The sequence below is a fragment of the Urocitellus parryii genome, unplaced genomic scaffold (genome assembly GCF_045843805.1).
Source record: "Urocitellus parryii isolate mUroPar1 unplaced genomic scaffold, mUroPar1.hap1 Scaffold_49, whole genome shotgun sequence".
Taxonomy (NCBI): domain Eukaryota; kingdom Metazoa; phylum Chordata; class Mammalia; order Rodentia; family Sciuridae; genus Urocitellus; species Urocitellus parryii.
The window spans coordinates 2,271,862-2,297,753 of NW_027554054.1; the positions used below are offsets into that span (position 1 = coordinate 2,271,862).

Consider the following 25,892-nt stretch of genomic DNA (forward strand, 5'->3'; position numbering starts at 1 on the left):
GGGGCCTGGGGGCTGGGAGAGGCGGGGGCGGCCCGGCGCAGGCAAAGGCTGCGGGGCCGGCGCGGCTGCTGTAGCTCTCTCAGGAGCCAAGCGGAGCCCAGCTGATCCCCCCCGTGCGCCCCTGCGCCTCCGCGCCGTGGCTGGCCTCAACTCCCTGGAGGCGGTGAAACGCAAGATCCAGGCCCTGCCGCAGCAGGCGGATGAGGCGGAGGACCGTGCTCAGGGCCTGCAGCAGGAGCTGGACGGCGAGCGCGAGCGGCACGAAAAAGCCGAAGGTGATGTGGCAGCTCTCAACCGACGCATCCAGCTGGTGGAGGAGAAGCTGGACAGGGCCCAGGAACGGCTGGCCACCGCCCTGCAGAAGTTGGAGGAGGCAGAAAAGGCTGTGGATGAGAGCGAGAGGGGAATGAAGATGATAGAAAACCGCGCCATGAAGGACGAGGAGAAGATGGAGATTCAGGAGATGCAGCACAAAGAGGCCAAGCACATCGCCGAGGAGGCCGACCGCAATTTCGAGGAGGTGGCTCGGAAGCTGGTCATCCTGGAGGGAGAGCTGGAGAGGGCAGAGGAGTGTGCGGAGGTGTCTGAACTAAAATGTGGGGACCTGGAAGAAGAACTCAAGAATGTCACTAACAATCTGAAATCGCTCGAGGCTGCATCTGAAAAGGAGGATAAATATGAAGAAGAAATTAAACTTCTGTCTGACAAGCTGAAGGAGGCCGAGACCCGCGCTGAATTTGCAGAGAGAACAGTGGCCAAACTGGAAAAGACGATCGACGACCCGGAAGAAAAACTTGCCCAGGCCAAAGAAGAGAACATGGGCCTACATCAGACACTGGATCAGACACTAAATGAACTTAACTGTATATAACCAGAACCGGAAGAGTCTTGTTCCAACAGAAAACCTAGAGCTCCAAGTCTTTCTCTTCTTTTGTAAGAAGTTTCTTTTGTTATTGCATCTTCGCTTTGCTGGGATTTCAAGCAAATTATGATTATGTGACCAAATATTTTGTATCAAAGAAGCTTTGGGCACCAGTTAAATCTAATTCCTCACCCCCCCCCCTTTTTTTTAAATTTCCAAATGGCACCAGCTTTCTCAGCTCTACTTTTATCCTTAAGTTGCATTTATTACTAAGGTAGGCAGGGCGTTTCATACTGAGCATACTCCCTTCAGATGGAGGGCTTTTGGTTCCTGGGAATATAGTCAACCCCACACTTTCAAGATAGGCTCCGATTAGTCATGGGTTAATTTAAGATGCTAACGGGTGTAACGGTTCTGGGTCACTGTTGGCCAAGTTACAGGAGGCTAGGGGCCATCACAATAAAATGGGTGGGGATTTCCCATCCAGAGCAAAAAAAAAAAAAAAAAAAGAGCCAGCGTGGGAAACCATGAACCATAGATAAACCTAGTCGTCCCACCCTTCTCCACACTCCACTGTGCAGAATACATATCCTTGGAGCAGTCAGCTTGACAGTGCTTGGGAAATAGTCACAATATTTACCCAGTATTGCTTGAATAATCCTTGATGCTATGTTCTACATTTTTCTTTCATTCTAAAGTTGTCCTCTGATGAGCAAGTGTCTTACTTATTCTAATAATGACCCAAGCTTGTCGCCTCTTGGGGCCATACCTGAGCAGGAATACTGTGCAGTACAGTCCTATTAGGGTCAGCCATATCAAAAAGACTGCTAGCCATCCATAAATTACACAGAAGAGTTGTTGTTTTTTTTTCTGTCAACAAACATGTTGGGCAGAAGGGGTATCTCTGGCAGCAAAGTAGATATAGAAAAGTAATTGGCCTGATGTCATCTCCATCCATCAGGGAATAGCAAATTATCCAAGATTTGAATTCCTTCTTTGGGACCAAGTTAATAAAAGACCAAGAAACTCCTGATGAAACTGGATATGGAGAACTTTTAGGCAGGGGTTGCACATTTTGGCTTTGTTGTATTTTTGCTTTCTCGGTCAACATCTCAGAGCTGAAACATTCCACATTTCCCCAACAGTGTGGGGACCAACTTGAGTTTACAATTCTGACTAAATTCACCCTGCTTCCAGCTTATCCAAATCCCCTGCCCCTCACTCCTCTTTATTAAGCATCACACTACCCAGGAGATACACTAGCAAATTGTGCAGCTGAATAAAATCCACACTTTTCTTTAGATTCTTGTGACTGTATCATATGTAATAGTATCACTTTTTCTACATTTTGGGGAAATAAATTTTTACATAAATGAAAAAAATTGACTAAAATATAATTATTAAAATCTAATGAGAAAGTTTTCTACTAATGGGAAATTTTGAAAATTATTTTCAAAAGAGAAAATAATTAATATTACATTCACCTTTTCCTCATTCTTTTTCTATTTCTATAATTGGCAAAGTTTTATAATTAGATATCATATATTTTATTATGTTTATATTTTAATACAGGCCATAATTTACATATTGTGTTAGCTTTTCATTGCTGTGACAAAATACCTGATAAAATCAACTCAGTGAAGGAATGATTTATTTTGTCTCACAATATCAGAAATTTCAGTCCACAGTCTCTTGGTATCATTGCTCTGAGTTTGAGGTAAGGCAAAACATCAAGGCAAAAGGGTGTATCAGTGCTGCTTACCTCAGAGAAGCCTGGAAGCTCTTGCCTAGCATGTGTGAAGCACTGGGTTTGATCTTTAGCATTGCATGAGAAAAACAAACAAACAAACAAATAAATGTTACCTTAAAAAAACAAACAAACAAAAAAGATGTCCTTCTAGGACATGTGTCTTCTGGCTTACTTCCTCCAACCAGGCCCCACTTCCTGCAGTTTACATTGTCAATTTCCAATAATGCCAAATTATAATTTCATCAATGGGTTAAGCCTTTTGTGAGGTTAGAGGCCTCATGATCTAATAACTTTTTCAAAGGCCCCACCTCTGAACACTTCTGCATTGGGGATCAATCTTTCCTTTGGGGGATATTCTAGATGCATACGATAACATATAGTTAAAACGTTAGTATACAAATTCATGAAAATATTTACTTTATGAGAGGCACATCAAAAACATTTTCTAAATACTAGTTCAAGGAAACTAATATCAATAATATTAGTATTCAAATTCATGAAAATATTTACTTTATGACAGGCACATCAAAAACATTTTCTAAATACTAGTTCAAGGAAACTAATATCAATAATATTAGTATTCAAATTCATGAAAACATTTACTTTATGAAAGGCACATCAAAAACATTTTCTAAATACTAGTTCAAGGAAACTAATATCAATAATATTAGTATTCAAATTCATGAAAATATTTACTTTATGAGAGGCACATCAAAAACATTTTCTAAATACTAGTTCAAGGAAACTAATATCAATAACCAGGAACTTGATAAAAGAGATGTTTTAGGGACATTTGAAAAGCAATATGAACATGATACAAAGAATGTAATTAGAAACCAACCTGACTTTTCTAAAAAAAAATCACACAACTGACTTCATTTATCTTTTCAATATCATTCTTATATTTAGAAAATAGATTAAATATTACCATATTGTTTTGAGCAAGACACTCAAAAAATCAAGATGTGAAAAAATAGCAAACTTTAGATGACACATGCCAGGAAGAATAGCTTGTATGATAGATAACCAGAATAATCTTTCCGGCTCATTTCCTCTAGATTACAGCCCAAATTCTTCTATTACCCTGAGAGTGAGGTCTACAATCCATTGATTCTACCACCCTTCACTGACCCCCAAGTGATGCCTTCACTACCCTATTTAGCCAGTTTACATTTCACAGCTCAATCATTACAATCACTCTTACTAGGTCCTTAGCTCCTTTGACTCTTGCCAGCTTTCTCCACTGAACTTCCACCCTCTACACCTACATCTATGATTGAATCTTAACAAGGCTACCACTGAGCTAGTCTCAATCACATATCCAGTATCACTTTAAATTCATGAACACATATTCTTTAGTACCACAAAAGATCACAATATTTGTACAAATTCTTGTTTGTTCACATTCTCACTCTCTTTAATAAGAGTTTTAGATAGTTTTGTCCTTTCCAGTCATCAATAGGTTTTCTTCCATCCTTGCTATGTTTTAATAAATTTGCCTCCAATTGAATTGAGATAACTGGAGTTATCACAACTATTCACATCTATGATCACTAATCCTACTTACCCTTCTGTTAACATAGAAAATTGCCCAGATCCTAGATGTTACCTGTCAAGAATTATGAAGTTTATTTATTTATTATAATTATTTTATTATTTTTTATTAAATTGATTGTTTTAATTTTAATATATTTAAGTTCAATTATTTATTTTACTTTGAGCCTGAAATGTTAGCTTACCAAAAGCCATGAGAGTCTTTGTTTTTATACAAAGCACAGTTTAGTACTCTTAGAAATTTCAGTACCTCATTCATACATTGCTGGTAGGACCTCAAATTGGTGAAAACACTCTGGAAAGCAGTATGGAGATTCCTTAGAAAACTTGGAATGGAACCACTATATGACCCAGTTTTCCCACTCATCCACATTTATGCAAAAGAGTTAAAATCAGCATACTATAGCAATGTGGTCACATCAATGTTGTTAGCAGCTCAACTCACAATAGCTAACTTCGGAACCAATCTAGGTGCCTTTCAATAGATAAATGGATAAAGAAAAAACATAGCACACATACAGAATGTTATATTTCTTAGCCATAAAGAAGGATGAAATGATAGCATTTGCTAGTAAATAAATGGAACTGGAGACTATCATGCTAAGTGAAATAAGCCAATCCCCCCAAAAACCAAAGGCCTAATGTTCTCTCTGATATGCAGATACTAACTCACAATAGCATCAGGAGGCAGGGGCAGGAATGGAGGTTCACCAGATTGGATGGGGGGGGGAGGGAGTGGTGAGAAGGGGAATGGGAATAAAAGAGAGAGTAGAATAAATTGGACATAACATTTCTATGTTCATAATGATTACATGACCAGTATAACTCCACATCGTATACAATCACAAAAATGGGAACTTATACCCCATGTATATATGTCAAAATACATTCTACTATCATCTATAACTAAAAATAACACATTTTATTTAAAAAAGAAAATAAAGCACCTACTATACATACATTTTCTTGTGATGTGTCATCCTAATCAGGCCATCGGGGTCCCACATGTTTGTCTAAAATTATTTTTGGGTGTTTCTGGTTTTCTGATAAATATGGTAATTTCAATTGCAGACTGATGAAAGCAGATTGCCCTCCCCAATGTAGGTGAGTCTTGCCCAATCTGTTGAATGCCTGAATAGAATAAAAGTCTGAGTCAAAAAGAATTCTCTTTTTTCCCAATTTACTATCTTCAATCTGGAACTACAACTACACCATCAACTTTCTTAGGTCTCTAACTTGTCAACTGCAGATCTTGTACTATTCGGCCTCCATCATTGTGTGAACCAATTTGTTATAATAAATAAATAAATCTATCAATTCTGGTTTTTTTTATACCCTGACTAATATAGTTCCCTTGGCCCTGATTTCCACAAGGCTTTGTATTGAGAATAAGCAACATCTGTATATGCAATGGGTTGCATTACAGAAAAGGAATTTTGAGTTTAGGGAACCTGAATTTTTATAATGGGATGTGAACAACTTCTCTTGACCTGTACCCATAGGGAGACATTATCTTTATTATACTGAACAGTAAGAAAACCTATTTAACTTGCTGTGCAAACATCCTTGAAAGAATAGTCCAGAACAAAAGAGAAATATGATACTTTCCTCTCAAGACACATATGAATTTGAGAAAAGATGAAGAATTTATTTCTAACTTGGCCAACCCCTCAACGTATATGTTTACTTTAGCCTGTCCCCTGTTGCCTACTCAAGAATGTTGCACAAGTAATTTCCCCTTCTCCCTCCTGAGTGTTTTTTCTTTCTTTCTTTTTAATTGAATCATTTTTATTTACATAAATTTCTCCTATCTTAAAAATATGGGCTCATTTTCCTCTCATTAACATCCTCATCTCTCTCCTTTCTTTTATACCAAATCTCACAAGGAAAAAGTAAAACCCTATTTAAACCCATTGCTCCCAGTTTTCTTCTTCCATTATCTCTGTAACTCATTGTAACTAGGTGTCTTCCTTCCAGTCACTCTACCAACCTCCTCTTACCAAGATCACTTTCTTAGTCCATAGAGCTGCTGTGACAAAATATCATAGGCTGTGTATCTTATAAAGAATGGAAATTCAATTCTTACAGTTCTACAGGCTGAGAAATCCAAGATCAGCATCACAGCGGATTCAATGTCTGCTAAGGGCCTACTTTCTGCTTTATGAAAAAGTGCCTTCCTGCTGTATTGTCACATAATGGAGAGGGTTGAGCTAGCTCCCTAAGGTTTATAGTGTATCATTATGTGGGCTCTGCTGTGGTGACTAGTGACTTCTATAAAGCTCAACTTCTTAATACCACCGTCTTGGGAGTTAGAATGCCATCCTAACAATTACTAGGGGACACAAACATTCAAACCATAGGAACCAACAATGACTTTCCTGTTGTTAACTCTGATGACAATCATCACTTCTCATCTTGGTCTAGTGGCAGCACTTGCATCTTTTGGGTACCCTGTCCATTTTGACCCCATTATTCTTGGGGCTTTCAGGAAACCATTTCACCACATTTCCACTGCTCTCTATGTCCAGTCTTTCCTAGACTTCTTGGCCAGTTTCACCTCTTCTCTAACTTCTAAATGCTGAAGTGCCCCAGAGATCAGTCATGAGATTTCTTTTTATTTATATCTTCATTCATTCTCTTGATCATTTATCTAGTTTTATGATTTTTTAATAGCATCAACTATATGCTGCTGACTCCCAAAGCTATTTATCTTTCTGGCTCATATTTCTTGCCAGAACTCTAGACTCATGTGTCAACATGCTTTTCCTGAATATTCACTTGATCTCTCAAACTTAGAAACTGCTGATAGCTCCTGCTTGCCTTGCTTCTATTGTAGTCTTCTCCATTTAGAAGACTTCTCCATTTAGAAACTCTTAAGTCATCCATGACTTCTCTCACATTGTGCATTCTATCCTTCAGCTGATGCTTCCTATTTTTCCTTGAAAATATAGAAAAGATAGCTGATCTTTACTACTTGCACTGTTACATCCCAATCCAAGCCACCGAAATCTCAAACTCCTCTTCCTATCCCCAGCGAACCTGGTCCTTCTTTTGGCTCTTGGTCAACTTTTGTTTATTTTCAAAAGAACATCCAAAATAATCCTGTTTTAATGTAAGTCACATTATGTCAATCCTCTACTTAACTTCTCCCCATGGTAAGAGCTCACATCTTTTGCAGTGATGTATAAAGTCATTCTTTTTCCTCTGATCCCATCCTAATCTCCTTTTTTATATCACTTCATCTACACTAACCCTGACTTGCTTCTTGAACAATCCAGGGAGGTTTTGCCCTCAAGACTTATCCAGGAATGATCAACCCCCAAAAAAGTCAATTAGCACTATACTGTTTCCTTTACATGGTATCCATACCTGGCCATCATATCTAAAATTCTAACACCTTTTCTTTCCCTCACACTGCTATCTCTCATTACATTCCCTAACATTTATTTTTTTACATTCCAAATCTCATTTATTTACTCTGCTTATTGCCCCCACTAGAATGTGAGCCTAATAAGAGAAGATTAATTCATTGGTCTGTGCTCAGTACTTAGAATAGCAACTGGGACATGGAAATGGCACTCAACACTCATTTACAATAGTCACTCATTCAATGAGGAGTTCAACAAACAGGGATGGATTACATTTAGATGCAAAAATCATGGGTGAACTTGGATAAGAATATTCTAAGTGAAATAATTTAGTCACAGGAGAATACCACAAGAATCCACAAATGTGACTTATAGAAGCAGAGAATAGAATGGTGGTTGCTGGGGTTGGGGGGTAGAGGGAATGGGGAGGTGCTATTCAATGGATATACAGTTTCAGTTATGTAAGATGAATAAGGTCTACAGATCTGCTGTACAACATGACACTGTAAGTTAATACTGGGTAATGCACTTAAATTTTTAAGGGGGTAGATCTTATATTAAATATTCTTGCCACATATGAGCACAAGAAGGTATAGCACGTGGACAATTTGGGATGTGATATTTATTGCCTTGATTGAGGTGCTCAGTTCAAACTCATCACATGATACACATTAAATATGTTTATTTTCGTATATAAAAAATACCACAATAAAGCTGTTTTCAAAAACCTATCACAAAAATAAAGGAGAAAACTTTATTTGACTTCTCTTGTAGTTTTCCACACACAGCTTATTTGCACTCAGTGACTCTGTATATGCATTTTTTTTCTGACCTACAGTCCCTTTCTTCTCATTACTCATCATAGGTTTCAATTGCTCAATGAAATCTCTCAGGTTATTAAGTGGACTGAATCCTCTTTTAGCATGGCTCTGTAATAAGTTCAGACTCTAGTTGTTGCCCTTAGTATGCTATATTGTAATTATTGGTCTTAATCTGTCTCTTAATTAGCTATGTGGTTTTACATGCTAAGATCCATGTTCATAATATGCTGCCTTCCAAATCCCTGTATTCACAGTACATAACAATCATTCAAATGTAGTTAAACTTATTATTTAAAAAAAGATAGAGTGAAGAAACTTTCCAAGAGCTTTAGAATATGGCAAAATTGACAATAGTAGATATTCATTATCCAACTATGCAAAATAGTTTTGAAATACTGTGCCCCAAACACTGCCTTATGAGATACTGAGCCTCCCATCAGTGTGGAGTATAAGGGGAGCTTGAATGGCCAGTGCTCAGGGATCTGGGTAAAAGACTCTCAGATCACAAAGGGAATTATACTGGGAAAGCCCTCCTGCAGAATCTGTAGAATTCTAGTACCTCATTCTCCAATTTTTCTGTTTTTAAATTAATGGTACTCTGAGGTTTTTAGCATTCTATACTATCCTGATTTAGTACAATTTGGATCCAACTTAAGGATTAAACACAAAGTTAAATGTAAATCTATACTGAATACATTTGCTCAAATAGTCTAAATGACTTTATAGTCAAAATATAGTTTATTTATTTGTTTGTTTATTTATTTATTTAGGTACCAGGGATTGAACTCAGGTGCACTCAACCACTGAGACACACCCGTATCCCTATTTTGTATTTTATTTAGAGTCAGGGTCTCACTGAGTTGCTTAGCACCTCGCCATTGCTGAGGCTGGCTTTGAATTCCAGATTCTCCTGTCTCAGCTTCCTGAGCCACTGGGAATACAGCATGTGCTACCGTGCCAGGCATACTATATTTTAAATTTAAAGGTCTCAATCTATTTTCATGTCACATGTTACTTTTTACATTATTAAGTTTAGCTTTCAAATAATATTTTGAATTTCTAAAATGTTTATTACTATTGTCTTTTAGTTCTTATTCCCCATTTTTTTCTTCTTTTCTTCCCTCTTTTCAAAATTGAAATGCTTTTGATCTTTCTATGTAATTTTAAAATGACTTAAATGATCAGATTTAGAAGCATCATTTAAATACTGAGTGTAATACTTTAAAAAAGTGCATTCAATCATAATAGTGTTAATGCTTTAAGAGTTTTAATTCTATTTTGAAATACCTTAGTGACACTTAAAACATAAAAATTATTATTTTATGATACTTTATCATACAACATATTTTACAAAGTGGTTATTTTTCTCAACTTTGTCCTTAAAAAATTGTCAAATGTAGACGCTGCTGTCTTCATTCTATGCTGTGTATTCTAGCATGCAAAGGATTAAATGTCTTCTCCAAGATCATATAGAATGTCAGGGAAAATTTCAAAGTAGAATTTTTTTCCTCATTTTAACCCTTAATTGATGGATGGGTAAGGTTTTTTATTTTCCCCCCAAGATTTCCCTCAACTTATTTAAGAAAGAAAAGTTCCATTTTATTTTTCTTAAACTAAATAAAGAAAATATACTATATATTTTAACTAATTTTTTTTCAATTTGCTAGTTACCCAAAAGCTCAGTCTAGACTCCTAGAATTAATATAATAATCTGTCCTTGAATCACAGTACTCCACTAATATATTTTTCCATCAATCTCTCTCACTTTCTACTCATCTCCAATAGGATGCCTTCAAATATAAATTCCCTCTGTCAGAAGATCATTCTATTCTTGATTTTAAAGGAATCTGACATAACTTAAAATCATTTAATGCCAAAATAGTGCACTTAATTTATTGGCTAGTTACTTTCTGCTTTTTATTATGCAAAACTACAATGACTTATTTCTTCTAATGTAAAATAAAACAAGTTACTACCTATATTTCAGTAATTATTAGCTAAAACTGCAAAAATCAAAGAAAGCCATAACTATAAGTTGCTAACACAATAAGTTTTCTCAGGACTAATTTCTGAAGTTCAGGAAATTTTAGAAACTGTGAAAATATTCCATAAAAGTATATGTCTTATGATTTCAAATTCCATTTGCTTTGCTTATTATATTCATACATTTTTCTACTAAGATATTTCTATCACAATAGCAACCTATTTTTTTAACTTCATATTATGAAGGGAATGGAAATAAAAATTTTGAACCTGATAACTATATACATTATCATGCAGTAAATCCAAATCTCCCAAGAATATAGACAATTATTTGAGGAAATTAGTAGAGAAAATTTAAATTGGACACAATAACTTTGTAAGGACATGTGGAATTGGAGCAGAAAACACATTTTAATACAAGGTATCCTCAGTGATTGCCTGAGTCATATACACGATGTCTCTCAGATTTTCCTCCTCTGTTTTGGGTCTACATAAAATCAAAGTAAAGGAAAATCAATCTGTAGAAGGTAGATATCAGACTGTCCATAAACAAAACTGCTAACCATTTGTTAGGTATCTTAACTTTTCTATGGTAGCTTCAGCCCCTAATAGAAATTAAAGAAATAGATGTAAGTTAAAAAGTTGCCTCAGGATGGACAACTTTTTACTATGATATTTAATAGCTATAATAAGCACTTAACTTTTTAAAATAATTTTTTAGTTGTCAATAGATATTTATTTAATCTATTCAATGGGCAATCAATCCAACTAAACCTATGCCAGTCATTTTAGAGTCCCTTGTACATCCAGAAAGAAGGAAGAAGGAAGGAAATAACGACAACAGTCTTCCAATACTTCTGTATGTCAAGAAAGAAGACATTTATGACCAGAATCAACCTCTGATTCCTTAGCAGAAATGTAACCAACAAAATAGGGAGCATAATTATCTAAATAAAGTTTTCATAAAGAAAGTGGAATTCAACAAAGTTTACTTCATTAAGCCTGTGTAGTATGTAATGTGTATGTGTGTGTATTTTTTTCCAGTGCTAGAGATTGAACCTAGAGCTCACATATACTAGACAAATACACTACCACTAAGCTACATACCAACCCTATACATGTATATGTTGCATTTGTCAGTAAATGAATAGAGTTGGAGAATATCATGTGAAACAAGCCAATCCCACAAAACTAAAAGCCAAATGTTTTCTATAATATGTGGATGCTAATTCACAGTAAGGTGAGGGGGGGTATTAGAGAAGAATACCATTACCTTAGATTAGGTAGAGGGCAATGATAGAAGAGGGGAGGGAATGTGGGGATAGGAAAGATAGTAGAAATAAACAGACATTGTTACTGTATGTGTATATGTGACTACACGACCAATATAATTCTGCAACATGTACACTCAGAAAAATGAGAAGTTATATCCAACTATGTATGATATATCAAAGTGCATAAATGCATTCTATCGTCATGTGTAACTGACTAAAACAAATTTAAAAATTAAGTTTAAAAAATAAAAAACCCAAACTAAGAAAATATATGCCCCACAATTCTTTCAAAACCTTTGGAGTAATTTAACATGCTTGCCTATATAAAAAGTGATTGTGTTTGAAATTATTAGAGCCTAAAAACCTCAAATTTTCATTGAGTACAAAATACAGGTCAGACAAAATACACAAAACAAATCTTATGCAAGTAGGTCTGTGGCATTTTTATGTATTTCCTGAAGATAGTATACACCTTTCAATTCCTTATATAACCACCAAAAAGAAAAAAAAAAATAATCTAGATTAACAAAGTGACACTCTCTGTTGTTTATGTCTTAATGATAACGATAGAAAACAGGAAGGAAATTATTCATTCCTTGGATTTTTAAATCATCCAAAAGATCCTGTTCTCATGGTGCACTGTGACTCTAGTAAAGATGTATCCTTAGATTCAAGTGGTGTTTTGCTAATTTCCCTAGGTCCTTTTCTTTCTGATTTTTGTTTTATTTTCTTCCCTGACATTTCCTTGGCACTTTCTCCTGCTCCCTCTCCCTCTTTTTCTGCCTCTCCTTCTCCCTCTCCATCTATCAGTGTCCCTGTCCCCCTCCCTTTCTTTTTCTTTCCCTCTCTTCTAATTAGGCCACTTCTTTCTTCCTATCATTCTTGCTCTAAATATACTTGCTAAGTCCATCGCTGCTACTGCATCTTTTCCACGTTATCTTTTTTTTAGAAACAATTCCAGTGCCATTTTTCTTGTGATTTGTGAAAGTCTTTCTTTCCTGTCCCTGCCCAGGCCTCCTACCCCATGCCTAAGCTTTTCTTTTTTCCTCTATTATCTAGTACACGCTCTGTTTATATTTCTATCCCTTAAAGTTCACAGAGCTCATGAGAAAAGAAAACTACAGCTATGGTGAAACAACAGAGGTTTGTCCAAAAACTACCCTTGCTTATTTGGATCTAGTTTTCTATGTTGTTTCTAAACAACAGTTTAATTGCTCAGATGTGAGGGGGGAACAAAATGCAAAAATTAAGTAAAAGCCCTGGAGAAAGCACTAGTAATCTGTTTCTTCTTAAGTCTTAGGGTCACTCAATTGCCTCATGCCTGCTTTCATATGATAAAACAAGACATATTTGCATTTTCCTTTTTGCTTACTGGGCAGTTGAATAAAAATATTTCTGTTCACCCAATTACAATTAACTCTAAGTAGCAATAGGACAAAACACATGCCATCTTAAACAGCTAGTAATAAGTATAAGGAAAATACATTTAATTTGAAATTAATGGGATGTTCGCAGTTTTCTTCAAAACACTGAGAAAAGTAATGAAGTTCCTCATGCCTGAACTCCTAGTGACACGTGCAGAATCTTATGGGGTAAAGAAACTCCTAGTGGACAATAATAGCCAGTTTAACTTTTTATCTTTGATGCAATTCTTTGCTTAGATATGGATTGATTTGAAAGTCTTTAATTGTATTTTGTATTTTGTTTTGTATTTTGTACTTTGTTTTTCTATAACATCCTTTTGTGTTTCGTTTTATGGCTAGATTAGTTACCTAAAAACATTTCCTTACTCTGTAAGCACAAGGTACCAGGTGAATTTCCTCAGTACTGATCAGAATTTTTATTTTTCTTTCACAGATTAACAGGTTTTTTACATGCTTTGAAAAAAGAATAAATATATTTAAAGTCTTAATAGGGAAATTGATCATTACAAACATAATTGGATCACTTGCTTTCTCATTTTTTTACTCTACATGCATCTGCAGTAGTCTATTCTTCTGTTGACCCACAGAGAAAACAAAAATCTTTCTGATTATAACTGGAAACATTTTTAAAAATTCTATATTTGAAAATATATAATATATTTTATTTATATATTATATTTATAATATAATAAATCAAAATAACCAAAAATGATGGCACTGGGAATGCCAAATTAAGTTCTCTGTATGCTATAATCAGAAGATATCAGTGCAGACACAGTAAATTGAGCTGAACATATAAAAAAATCTTTTATACACCTGAATTAGCCTCATGGAAAGAAGGGAAGAAGAAAATATATGGATGCTGAATAGATCATTAGGAAATTAAAGATGAACAGAATAGACAATAAAAAAGAAAAAAACAAAAAGCAGAAATGCAGCTATTCAATTAACACTGATGCATAACTGCAGATATAATATAGATAGAAATTCATACTCTAAGAATCTTCTAAAGAGAAATACTGCTGTGATAAGAGAAAAGGGAGCATTAACATTGACCAGCTTTTGAACAGTTATATTTTGCCCTTTGAAGTTCTGTGAAAATTGCACTGTACCAGTAATATTTAATTGTAGCATAAAAATTAAACACCATTTATTTGATATAAAATAGGGATAGTATGTAAATTAAGTAAGTTTCAATTCATGTCTTCTTACTCACATCTGTTGGCAGTTTAAATAGTTTTAGTGTCATTAATTGTTATAAAAGTGCAAGAGTTGCTGTATGCTTGCCACTTAGGACCAAAGGCACAAAAGTCAAATTGAACTAAGTAATTAGTAATTTGACATTTCTTATATTCAGCAAATACTTTCCATTAGAAATCCTCACTGAAAATTCTAATTTGAAGTGAGGTTTGCATTTTATTGCTGTCCATCCAAATCAGTTTAATATTGACAGCTACATTTTTATTTAAAAATGTAAAGATATTAAATATGCTTGAAGAAAGTGGAGCATGCTCAGCTCCACAGAAATGCACATGCACGTGTATGAGCACGCGCACATGCACACACACACACACACACACACACACACGCACACACGCACACACGCACACTGAGCCAACACCAAAGGAGGTGCTTTTATTTCCCCAAAAGGTAGCTGAAGTGGAAATATCACATCATTGTTGCTTCTGTAACACGCCAGGCTTCTGCTTTTTCAATTTACACACCGACCCCTGCAGTGGCGCTCTCACCTGCACACAGACGGACAAGGAAACAGCACACAATTAGACTTCTTTCTGGAGTTTCAGCTCCCCTGGGATATATGGATGTTGGACAGTTTTCCATTTGTTCTTTCTTCATGCTTCACTAGCCAATCAACACTCCCTTTTCTAAGTTCTGAGCACCATATAAAGCAAAGGGGAAACTTTTATCAGCCCTCAAAAATAATATTAAGGATGCAACTTATAATTAGCATGTGTCCACTGATGTACTTTAAATTAAGGGCAATTCAGTGAGTCAAGGTTATGCTTAGTTTCTTTCATAAATGTTGCAGACCTGTATATTTTCACTAGATATTCTTCCTCTATTAAAGCATAACACGTGTTTCCTTTAGAGTGCAGCCAGATTTCTTAAACAAAGACTAGCTTTTCAATAGTCAAAATTTGAAATTTGGAAATGATTTTCACATATTTCTCTCTGCCCCATAGTTAAAATCCCAAAGTGAACAACAGATCTTTAACTAAAAGCCTTGACATACAAAAAGGCCCAGTATCTTAGGTGAGACAAACAAAAATTATTTGGGGAAAAGTATATTAATATATTTATTATGTTAAAGCTGTCAATGTTCATAAAGAACAGATTTGATTTATTAACCTAGAGTTACGATTGCATTAGAGGGCAAAAGACAATGAAATTTTACAATTATGTCTCTAATAATTCAATAACTAATAAGACTGGTATTGAAGGCACCTCGGTATTAATTTAAATGATAAGGTTACTAATTTCTTTTTCCCTAAAATATGTACATGTTAAAATTGACTTGCAACACTGGAAATGATAATAAATTTCTCTTATTTTTAAAAATGACACTCTAATCATTAATCTTAATTCATATAATCTCACAGAACAAATTTTCTACAGTTACTCATTTGGTAACTAACTAGATATATCACACATCTGTAACACTTAAGTGAACATTAATTAGTGCTAATTTACAATCAAATTCCAATGGAGAAGCAAATTATTAAGCTTTCTGGAACATCAAAAGTCTTCATGACTATTATTACGAAGAATGCCAGAACAAATTAATTATTTCTGCTTATAAATAATGTTTCCCACAAATCTTCAAAATGCATAGAATACTCTAGAATGAAAAGGATGCTGGTCTCATTGTTATTTGGTTTTATGTAGTAATAATCCACTTTACTTCAGTAACTGTCTTTTTTTTTCTTTTTTTCATTGCAGTAGAGAAAAAATTACCTGAAAATCCAACGTAGAATTTTTACATTGGGCTTATTATTAGAGATGTTTTGAAATAGATTTAAGAAATTTTAGTATACTTCTGTAAGATTTCACTACATGAATCTGATATTGTGCATAATATTCCACTATATATGAACCAAATATTAAATTATACATTTCCTTCCTCCCACGATTCATATTTCACATATTTCTAAAACAGTATGCTTACATAAGCCACAGACACAGACTCCTACTCAGTTCATTCTAAAATTGTCTATAATTGCCAATATGGCACTGAAGAGGAGAGAGAATTAACTTAAAATTTCAATAAACACTGATCAATATGCTTGTAAATGCCAAGTCCATAAAATGATCTTCCCTTTAAGTGTAGTTATGCCACAGGTACATGTTCCGTATTTTGGAAGTTGGCTGATCATTTTTAAATTTAGTTAAATCTGTCTCTAATAGAAACATGCCAGAAACCTAGGAAGTCTGCCAGAGAGGATTTATTAAAAAAAGAAGAAGAAGAACAAAAAAAAAAGCAAACACCAGTCTGGATTCTCAAACTGTTGCTTCCTCCTGGTTAAGCATTAGCTCATAATCAGCTGAATAAAGAAGTCATCTCTGTCTAAGTTGTAAAAATATCACAAGCCTCAGTTACTTTACCACTAGCTGTTTGTCATTCCGAAAAGCAATAGTTAATCAATGTCTAATCAATGAAGATGTGTAACATATTAGTTTTCAGTCCTTCATCATCCTATTTTCTTGAATTGCCTGGGGGTTTGTGTTCAGTACTTACAGAATCGATTACAATTGAGAGCGATCATTCTGCTCATGTTGAGAGCTGTCAGCTGTGCTTTCCAGGAGGCCACTTTACTCTTGTTTCAGATGAGATGCTAATATTTAGCTGCATGGGACAAACTAGGTTCTACAGTGGAACATTTTATGAGAAGTGCTTAAGTAACTAATTGTATCACTACCTGTCACTTGATGAAACTAAACTTTTCCTGACTTCACAATAATCATAAGCATTACTGGCTTGCTGTGGAAAATTAAAGGGAAATAGCTGCCTGCTTGAGTCTGATCATGCCTGCAGGGAAGGTCTAAGAAAGGCAACTACCACTGACGCCTTTATAAATAACCACAGGCGGTCAGGGGAAGGGAGAGAATTCTTCAATTTTCATATAAAACAATATTTTTCAACGTAAGCATGGTGTATACTCAGGTGCAAGCATACAAACATGCTCACAGTGTCTCACAAACACTAGGGGAAAGGTGGACCACAGGCTCTAGACACATTTGTTTTAAGAAACAACCTTTTGTGGCTGCGTGCCTTTAAATTGCAATGAAAACATTAATTGCTTGACAAGCCCGTTTTCCTTACCATTAACAACAATGTATCACCAATCTATGTCTCCAGAAGAAAGAGAGGGAAAGTACTGAAAAGGGTAGAGGAGGAGGAGAATCTTGATTTCAATAACCAATAATTGTTTAGTGTGGAGCTCTCCTCTTGAATTACTGTTTTTGTGATTTATTTTGGAAGTTATACAAAAGACAACCACGGAGCACAATGTCAAAAACTAATAAAAATATAGTATTTCATTCGAAACACTTTTGGATCTTGATAATATTGATTTAAAAGAACAAGTTTAGTTTTCTCCTAGTTAGTATCAGTTCCAAGAGCACCCTCTAGCGCCCATAGATTTGAAATATCCTGTAGAAAGAGAGAAAAAGTCATTTGTATGCAGTTCAAGCTCATTGACACTTGCTTTATGGCCAATATTAAGAAACTTGAAAAAGCTTATCTATCATCACAAGTGACGTAAAAAGTGCTCTTAAAATTAAAAATGTTTTAATATAATTCTGTGATCAGCATACTGGAGAAACTTAAAATGATTCAAGAGTTTTTTTAAGTTCTAATAGTGCATTAACACTATTTGGGTATTGCTTTAGTTATACATTGTCAAATTTTATGGATATTTTGGGATATATTTTAATTGTTTAAATTGCTTGAATAACTGAGCAAAGTTTAACTAATGACAACACCTTAAAGATAAAGGTTATTTCACACTTGATGCCACAATGTACAATGAAATATTGAATTTACATTGTTTCCAGTAACATGTGGGAAAAGAACTATATCTTTGAATCACAACTTTTAATGAATCTGATGTGCTATAATAAGAAAAATTATAAAGGTGAGTAAAAAAGGAGACCATCAAATTATTAAATCAATAAGTTTTTCTTGTTTTAACTCCCTCCATTTCACAAAGAAATCCCATTACAGGCTTGAGTACATCAGACTAAAATGTTCCCCCTGGAGAAAAATTAAAGGAGATGTGCAAAACACTGGGTATGGGTGCATTTTGAAATAGGATTCCATTGTCCAAAAGAACAGATGCAGGAAAGATATATATTCAATATTAAAGGATGTATATGTATTTCTGAGTTGATGAGTTAATTGTATAAAAAATGAGGAATACGAAAGCATGAATTTATAATAATATTTTGATGCAGGAACATACTGTGTTCAGATAAAAAAGCGATTTAGCTAACCTGATCTAAAAAAAACAATAGAAATCTCAGCTTTTAACTGAATCAAAAGTGTCAAACCAAAATAGTTTTTTGCTTGGAGATAAAATAAGGAAAGACTGAGGATAAAATTGCTGGAGGTACCCAATTCCACAGAGATTTCCAATCCACAAAAATGCTAGAATTTCATCAAAATATACTTGATGGTGTTTACCTCCTTTATACCCCAATTTCTTAAGGAGAAATAGTTCATACATTTATATCCTGAGGAGTTTCAGCAAATTTCACTAGATTATTTCTACTACACATTTCTAGTAACAATTAGAGAATTTCAAATGATAAGAAAACATTATGCATTTATAAAGGATCAGTCTCCAGGAGAGGCATAAATGCAAATGCTAGCTCATGTAGAATAAGATCATGATCAAGAAAATACTTGGTCAACATTTCCTAGAAGTTTCTTTTTTAAAAAATTTTTTATCATTCACATTACTCAAACTGTGGAAAAGGCTGTTAGCTGGATGTGTTATAAGTCGGGCTCACCTATCTGTGCGCAACTATTTATAGTCTTCGTAAATGACACTTTTACCATCTGTGGTACTGAAATTAAGCACATACTCTAAAAAAGCCAAACCAACAAAGAGGTATGTAAAAGATCTTCATCTACCTCGGCACAGCGACCAGGGCAGGTGTGCTCGCCCCATGAACATAGTTAGATAGACAGCATTTTATTATGCAGATTTTGTGAAGGTATTAATAAATTATTAAATAATAAATCATGAGATTTAATACAACTTCCCAAAAGTAGTAGCTTATATCTTTAAAAAGGAAGCATGTCAACCAATACAGAAAAAAAAAGTAACAGTCACATTATCATCAAGTATTGTTATTTATAGTATGTTTAAGTATACTTACTTGTAGTCTTTAAAATACCAATGAAGCTACCCTTAAAATTTTGAAAATTATAAAACTAAAACATGCAAATTAGGTTCTAGAATTTATCTAATAAGGTGCCATTTAAATGCACATCTTTTATTGCATTAAAATTGTGAATAAAAAAAACTCTGTGAATGAGGATGACAAGAAAATTTTATATTGCCATTTTGTGTTATTTTTTTCTGTTGGTAGGAAATCTAATTTCTAATCTCATTCCAATTTTAGGCTAGCAAATTTGTCATCTTCAAGCAATCTGGAATAACTAAACCAATAAAACCACCTAATAATTAAAAAGTATAATGTTGATATGTGTTTAGATGAAAATATACTGGCTATTCTCATAATGTAGTAAAAAGCAAACATACTTGTGTGACATTTGCTAAATGGCTTTAAGCTGTTTACTTAGAAATCTTGCCACTTAACTTGCTCTTAATCCAATAATACAATAAGAAAAAAAAAACAATGTAATAGAAATAAGACAGACATCACAAAGTGTGTGTTTATGGATGGTTATTTGTTGTTCATTAATCAGATTTTAGGAGGGTGAAGTAGATGAGCATTTAACTATACATACACAAATAGAAATATTATGCAACTTTAAATATTAGAAATTAGTTTTTAAATACAGTAATTTTAAATGCATTTAACCTCCAACAAACATGATTAGATTTTGCTGTTTAACTCATTTGAACTAATACATTAAAAAATATTTCACACAACAAAAAATCTTATTTAAAAATTGATTTAAAAAAATTTCTGGCTTTTTTTAGTGGCTCTTTTTAAAACTTCAAGTATGCTTGAGAAACTGACTGTGGATCATGTATACAATGTAGGGTCAATGCTGTATTGAATTTCTAGACCATTTTCATACTACCTTCTGGCAATGGAAGCATTTTGACCACTGACACTCCCTATCGGTATATGTGACTATCCTGGTACAATGCACCATTCCCCACTATTGAATCCACAACAAACTACTGTAGCTTATTCATTGATTGAGTGTTTAAGTATATTCTTTAGGAGCAAATAGAGAACCAATCTGTAAGCAATCACATAAAATAAAAAATAATCAGCAGAATCGCTACTTCAAAGATATGCTTTGAGCTACAGACTTAATTATGTGCATTCTGTGATTATATTGTGTCATATCGAATAAAGATATGTAGGAATTCTATTTCTTTATGTCACTGGATTCTTCTCAGCACTTCATTTTACATGCAAGAAAATTAATACAGCACCTGCCAAACCAACCCTACCCAGTTAAAGCATCCCCATTCATTTTTTAAATTCACATTTTGGGGCCTGGATCAAACACAATACTCACCAGAATGTTTATTTAATCAACAAAGATGCCAACAGTGATTTTATATTTTCTAATATACATAAAACTATCAGGAAATACCTGTATGTGCATGAATCTGCATTCATCTTAACTACATGGTATTTCAAGAATATGATTAAAGGCCTCTTGCACAGTATTCTTAAACAATGCAGAACCTCAGCAAGCATGTGGTGGCATGTGTGAGAGAGCAGACAGCTCTGTATCCCTTTACAAGGTCCTTCTGTCAGTGTGTAATTAGGATAGTTTTCTAACATGAAATCTCCTCAGCTGCAGTGTTGATTTCTGGGGGTTCTGAGAAAGATAGAGTGAGAGGCAGAATACTTTAGCTCCTTAAAATGAATTTTCCTCTTTTCTGAAAACTGAAATGTGTTTCTGATTCTCAAATAGTGACTTTGTGAGCATATATCTGCTTTACCAAACAGATTTCTTTTTCTTTGAAGCAGGTTAGTAGGCTTTGAATATTGTAACACATAAGCATTTAGAAATGATTCAGAGGAGAATAAAATCTTTAAAAGATCTGTGCTTTCAAAAAATAATATAGAAACATGTATACCACAACACCTGCATTTTAAAGGAAGTAAGAAGAAACTGCAGTGGAAATATTTTTGCAATCATTTATTATTCACATTTTTTTTAAATTTTATTCTTTTGTAAAGCATACTTTCAGTTGGTTAGGTCTTGTGTAGGTTCTCAATGAAGCCCCTTATTGTGTAACAAGGAACAAAAGAGGACAGATGAGACAGTGTTAATATCAATAAACATTAAAATCCACAATTTTGTCTAAGTTCTTTTCCCAAAATGCAACCAAATCACTTTTGAATGTTGATGCATTTTATTTACTTCATTATTTTCAATATAATAGTAGCATAGGGGGCATGTGAAGAAAGCTATTCATTTATTGCCTTTCTAATATAAAGTTCAGAGAAATGTAGAGATCATTCTATCTAAAGAAATGCTTTGTTATTTTTGGAGATTGCTAAATATGGAGATAATTTATTGCTAATGAAAGCTTTCAGTAATATTGTTTTTCAAGTGAAAAATAATCAGGTAATAGAAAACAATTTTGAAATACAAGCAAACAACAGAAATAAGTAAGTAAATAAATAAATAAATAAATAAATAAATAAAAACACCATGGTTAATGTCACATTGCAACTCACCTCTCTGATAGTTTAGAGAGTTCTTTAAGTGTAGCAATTAATGCTCCAGGTCAATTAATCTACATTATTTTCCTGTGGGGACCTATATGTGTAAGAGAATGTGTCCCATACACAGAGGACATTGCACTATGACACAAATCAACAGAAATGGAAGAAAGTTGCTTATAAAATAGTAAAGAAAATATGCTAGCTTAAATACAAAATACACTGATGATATGGAATGTTATTAAAAATGATGTATGCTCTTCTCTCAAGATGCTTTTCCTGCATTCTCATAATTTTAAAAGTCATTGAAATAAAGTTAGAGGAAATGGCATGCAAATATTTTTGCAATCCTTTTACAGTATCATGCAAATTTTTATTCCTTGGTAAATTATGCTTCGGTAGGTTAGGTTTTGTAAGGACACTGAGAGTACTTTCCATCTTGAGGTCAAACTATTACATATATATATATATATATATAATTTTATTGTATGGAATTTATTAACTCCATCTTTTTATTCTGTAAAATACATATATTTAACTAAGGTATTCACTCAGAAGGACATTGGGGAACTCTCCAATAATTTTTAATAGAATCATTTTGATTCTTTCAAGGAAGGGCTTTTCCTAAATTTAAGAAAGATTCTTGCTTAAAACGTAGGCTGCTAAAGGTTAACAAACATGTAGATATGCCACATCAAACACAATTTTTAAAGTTGCAGCCACCAATGACCCTGGCTAACATTGTCATACTGGCATTTTTTGGTTAACAATGTTTATTTCCTTATTTGACTGGATTATTATATGTTATATGTAATAGTCCTTATAAATGATAAAGGTTTGAAAGATTTGAACTGTATTTCATTCAAAGTTTAATTCAGAGAGGAACATGTAGCAAATGTGTAATCAGTATTTATGGATGGACAGAGTGTGACAGAAAGAGAAATGTTAATGAAGTGTTAATGAAGGAGGGACAGACTTGAGTAAGAAACCTGAAAAACAGGAAAATCCCAAAGATAAAGAATGATATAAAATATGTAGCAGGACTAAGTTAAACAGCTTTTGCTATCACACATGGGATAGCATTAAGTCACAGACATAAATAGTCAAAAGCTGACAATTTATCTATTATTAAGAATTTCAAAAAACAGTAGAGCATGTACTTTAGCATAAAGGCCCTGGATTCCAGCATCCACACAGACACTCACATGACAACAGATAAAAGACTTTCAATGTGGAGTTTTTATGATATAAAGTAAACTTACTTCATCATAATTTCTACTGGGATTTATGCTTTTCTTTCAAATAAAGAGATTGCATCCCACCCATCACTATCTAGTTTCTTAACCATATTGTTATAACTGATTTTCTCTTCATGTAGACTCATAAGAACATCTGTGAATCATAATGCCACCCTCCCCCCCTTGGAAACCACTGTGCAACAACAGCAGGCAGCAGCACACCTGGGCTCCAAGTCCTGTCACATGGGAAGACTATGCTAGCAATAACCTTGGACCTCAGGTCTAATAGGTTTGTAGTTGCAAACATCACTCAGTTTCTGCTACCAGGGTCACCAGCACAGAAGAAGTTATCACACAGGTACTGTATGAAAATGTATTCATTTTTTTTGAATTACTGAATATAAGCAAGGCCTTTATAAAGTATTTTTGAAATTTTGAAACTCAAATTTTATTCAATCATAAATTAAAGTACTATATGTTACAGTTTTCTGCTGGGCATGGTGGTGCACATCTGTAATCCGAGAGCTTTGGAGGCTGAGGCAGTAGGGTCATGAGTTCAAAGCCAGCCTCAGCAAAAGCAAGGCTCTAAGCACTACTCAGTGAAACCCTGTCTCTAAATAAAATCAAAATAGGGCTGTGGATGTGGCTTAGTGGTTGACTGCCCCTGAGTTCAATTCCTCATACCCTGCACGTCCCCAAAAATGTTCTATATGCTACAGTTTTCTGACAAAGAGTAATATATTTTCATCTCAAAGCTAATATGGATTCCAACTCTACCACAAGATATGGTTTATGCTATGGTCTAGAACAGGCATCTGTCATTTGGCATAGGGTCTGAATGCATTGTTTAAAACTGCATGATATATTTTCCTTGAGCTTTAAAAGCTAAGGAAAATTAATTCCAGTGTCCTAATATATGGGCAATGCATTTTTATTGTAAATAGTAAAAATACTTCAAATTAGAAAATAAGTTAAAGGCCTGGGAAACAATTGTAAGATAACTCTATAAACCCAGAGAAGACACCAAAAATGCTTAATTCTATAGGAGCAGAGTGGAATCTAATTGTTTGGAAAGAGGAGAGAAAAAATGCTTAATTTCTTTTGAGTCTGCCTGGTTTTACTAATTTTTAGATACTCTGGATAATTTTTTTAATTGGCTGTTCAAAACCTTACAAAGCTCTTGACATATCATATTTCAAACATTAGTTTCAAGTTAGTTATGAACTCCCATTTTTACCCCAAATACAGATTGCAGAATCACATCGGTTACACATTCACATTTTTACATAATGCCATACTAGTGACTGTTGTATTCTGCTACCTTTCCTATCCTCTACTATCCCCCCCATCTTCTCTTTCTATTCCATCTACTGTAATTCATTTCTCTCCTTATTTTTTCTTCCAATTCCCCTCACAACCTCTTTTATGTAGTTTTTTATAACAATGAGGGTCTCTTTCCATTTCCATGCAATTCCCCTTTTCTCTCTCTTTCCCTCCCATCTCGTGCCTCTGTTTAATGTCAATCTTTTCTTCCTGCTCTTCCTCCCTGCTCTATTCTTAGTTGCTCTCATTATATCAAAGAAGACATTTGGTATTTGTTTTTTAGGGATTGGCTAGCTTCACTAAGCATAATCTGCTCTAGTGCCATCCATTTCCCTGCAAATTCCATGATTTTGTCATTTTTTAGTGCTGCATAATACTCCATGGTGTATAAATGCCACATTTTTTGACCCATTCATCCATTGAAGGGCATCTGGGTTGGTTCCACAGTCTAGCTATTGTGAATTGTGCTGCTATGAACATCGATGTGGCAGTATCCCTGTAGTACACTCTTTTAAGGTCTTCAGGGAATAGACCAAGAAGGGCAATAACTGGGTCAAATGGTGGTTCCATTCCTAGCTTTCCCAGGAATCTCCATACTGCTTTCCAAATTGGCCTCACCAATTTGCAGTCCCACCAGCAATGTATAAGAGTACCCTTTTCCCCACATCCTCTCCAGCACTTGTTATTGTTTGACTTCATTATGGCTGCCAATCTTACTGGAGTGAGATGGTATCTTAGGGTAGTTTTGATTTGCATTTATCTAACTGCTAGATATGGTGAGCATTTTTTCATGTATTTGTTGATTGATTGTATGTCCTCCTCTGAGAAGTGTCTGTTCAGGTCCTTGGCCCATTTGTTGATTGGGTTATTTGTTGTCTTATTGTCTAATTTTTTGAGTTCTTTGTAAACTCTGGATATTAAGGCTCTATCTAAAGTGTGAGGGGTAAAAATTTGTTCCCATGATGTAGGCTCCCGATTTATTTATCTTATTGTTTCTCTTGCAGTGAAAAAACTTTTTAGTTTAAGTAAGTCCCATTTGTTGATTCTTGCTATTAACTCTTGTGCTATGGGTGTCCTATTAAGGAATTTGGAGCCTGATCCCACAATATGTAGATCGTAGCCAACTTTTTCTTCTATCATACGCAGAGTCTCTGATTTGATATCAAGGTCCTTGATCCATTTTGAGCTAATTTTTGTGCATGGTGAGAGGAGGGGATTCAGTTTCATTTTGTTGCATATGGATTTCCAGTTTTCCCAACACCATTTGTTGAAGATGCTATCCTTCCTCCATTGCATGCTTTTAGCCCCTTTATCGAATATAAGATAGTTGTAACTTTGTGGATTAGTCCTCTGTATCCTCTATTCTGTACCATTGGTCCACC

At 34.5% G+C, this 25,892-nt stretch overlaps 1 pseudogene; it reads left to right on the forward strand.

Annotated features, from left to right (window-relative positions):
- Positions 1-340: 340 nt before the first annotated feature.
- On the forward strand, positions 341-1,050 carry LOC144252651 (tropomyosin alpha-4 chain pseudogene; annotated as a pseudogene).
- Positions 1,051-25,892: the final 24,842 nt, after the last annotated feature.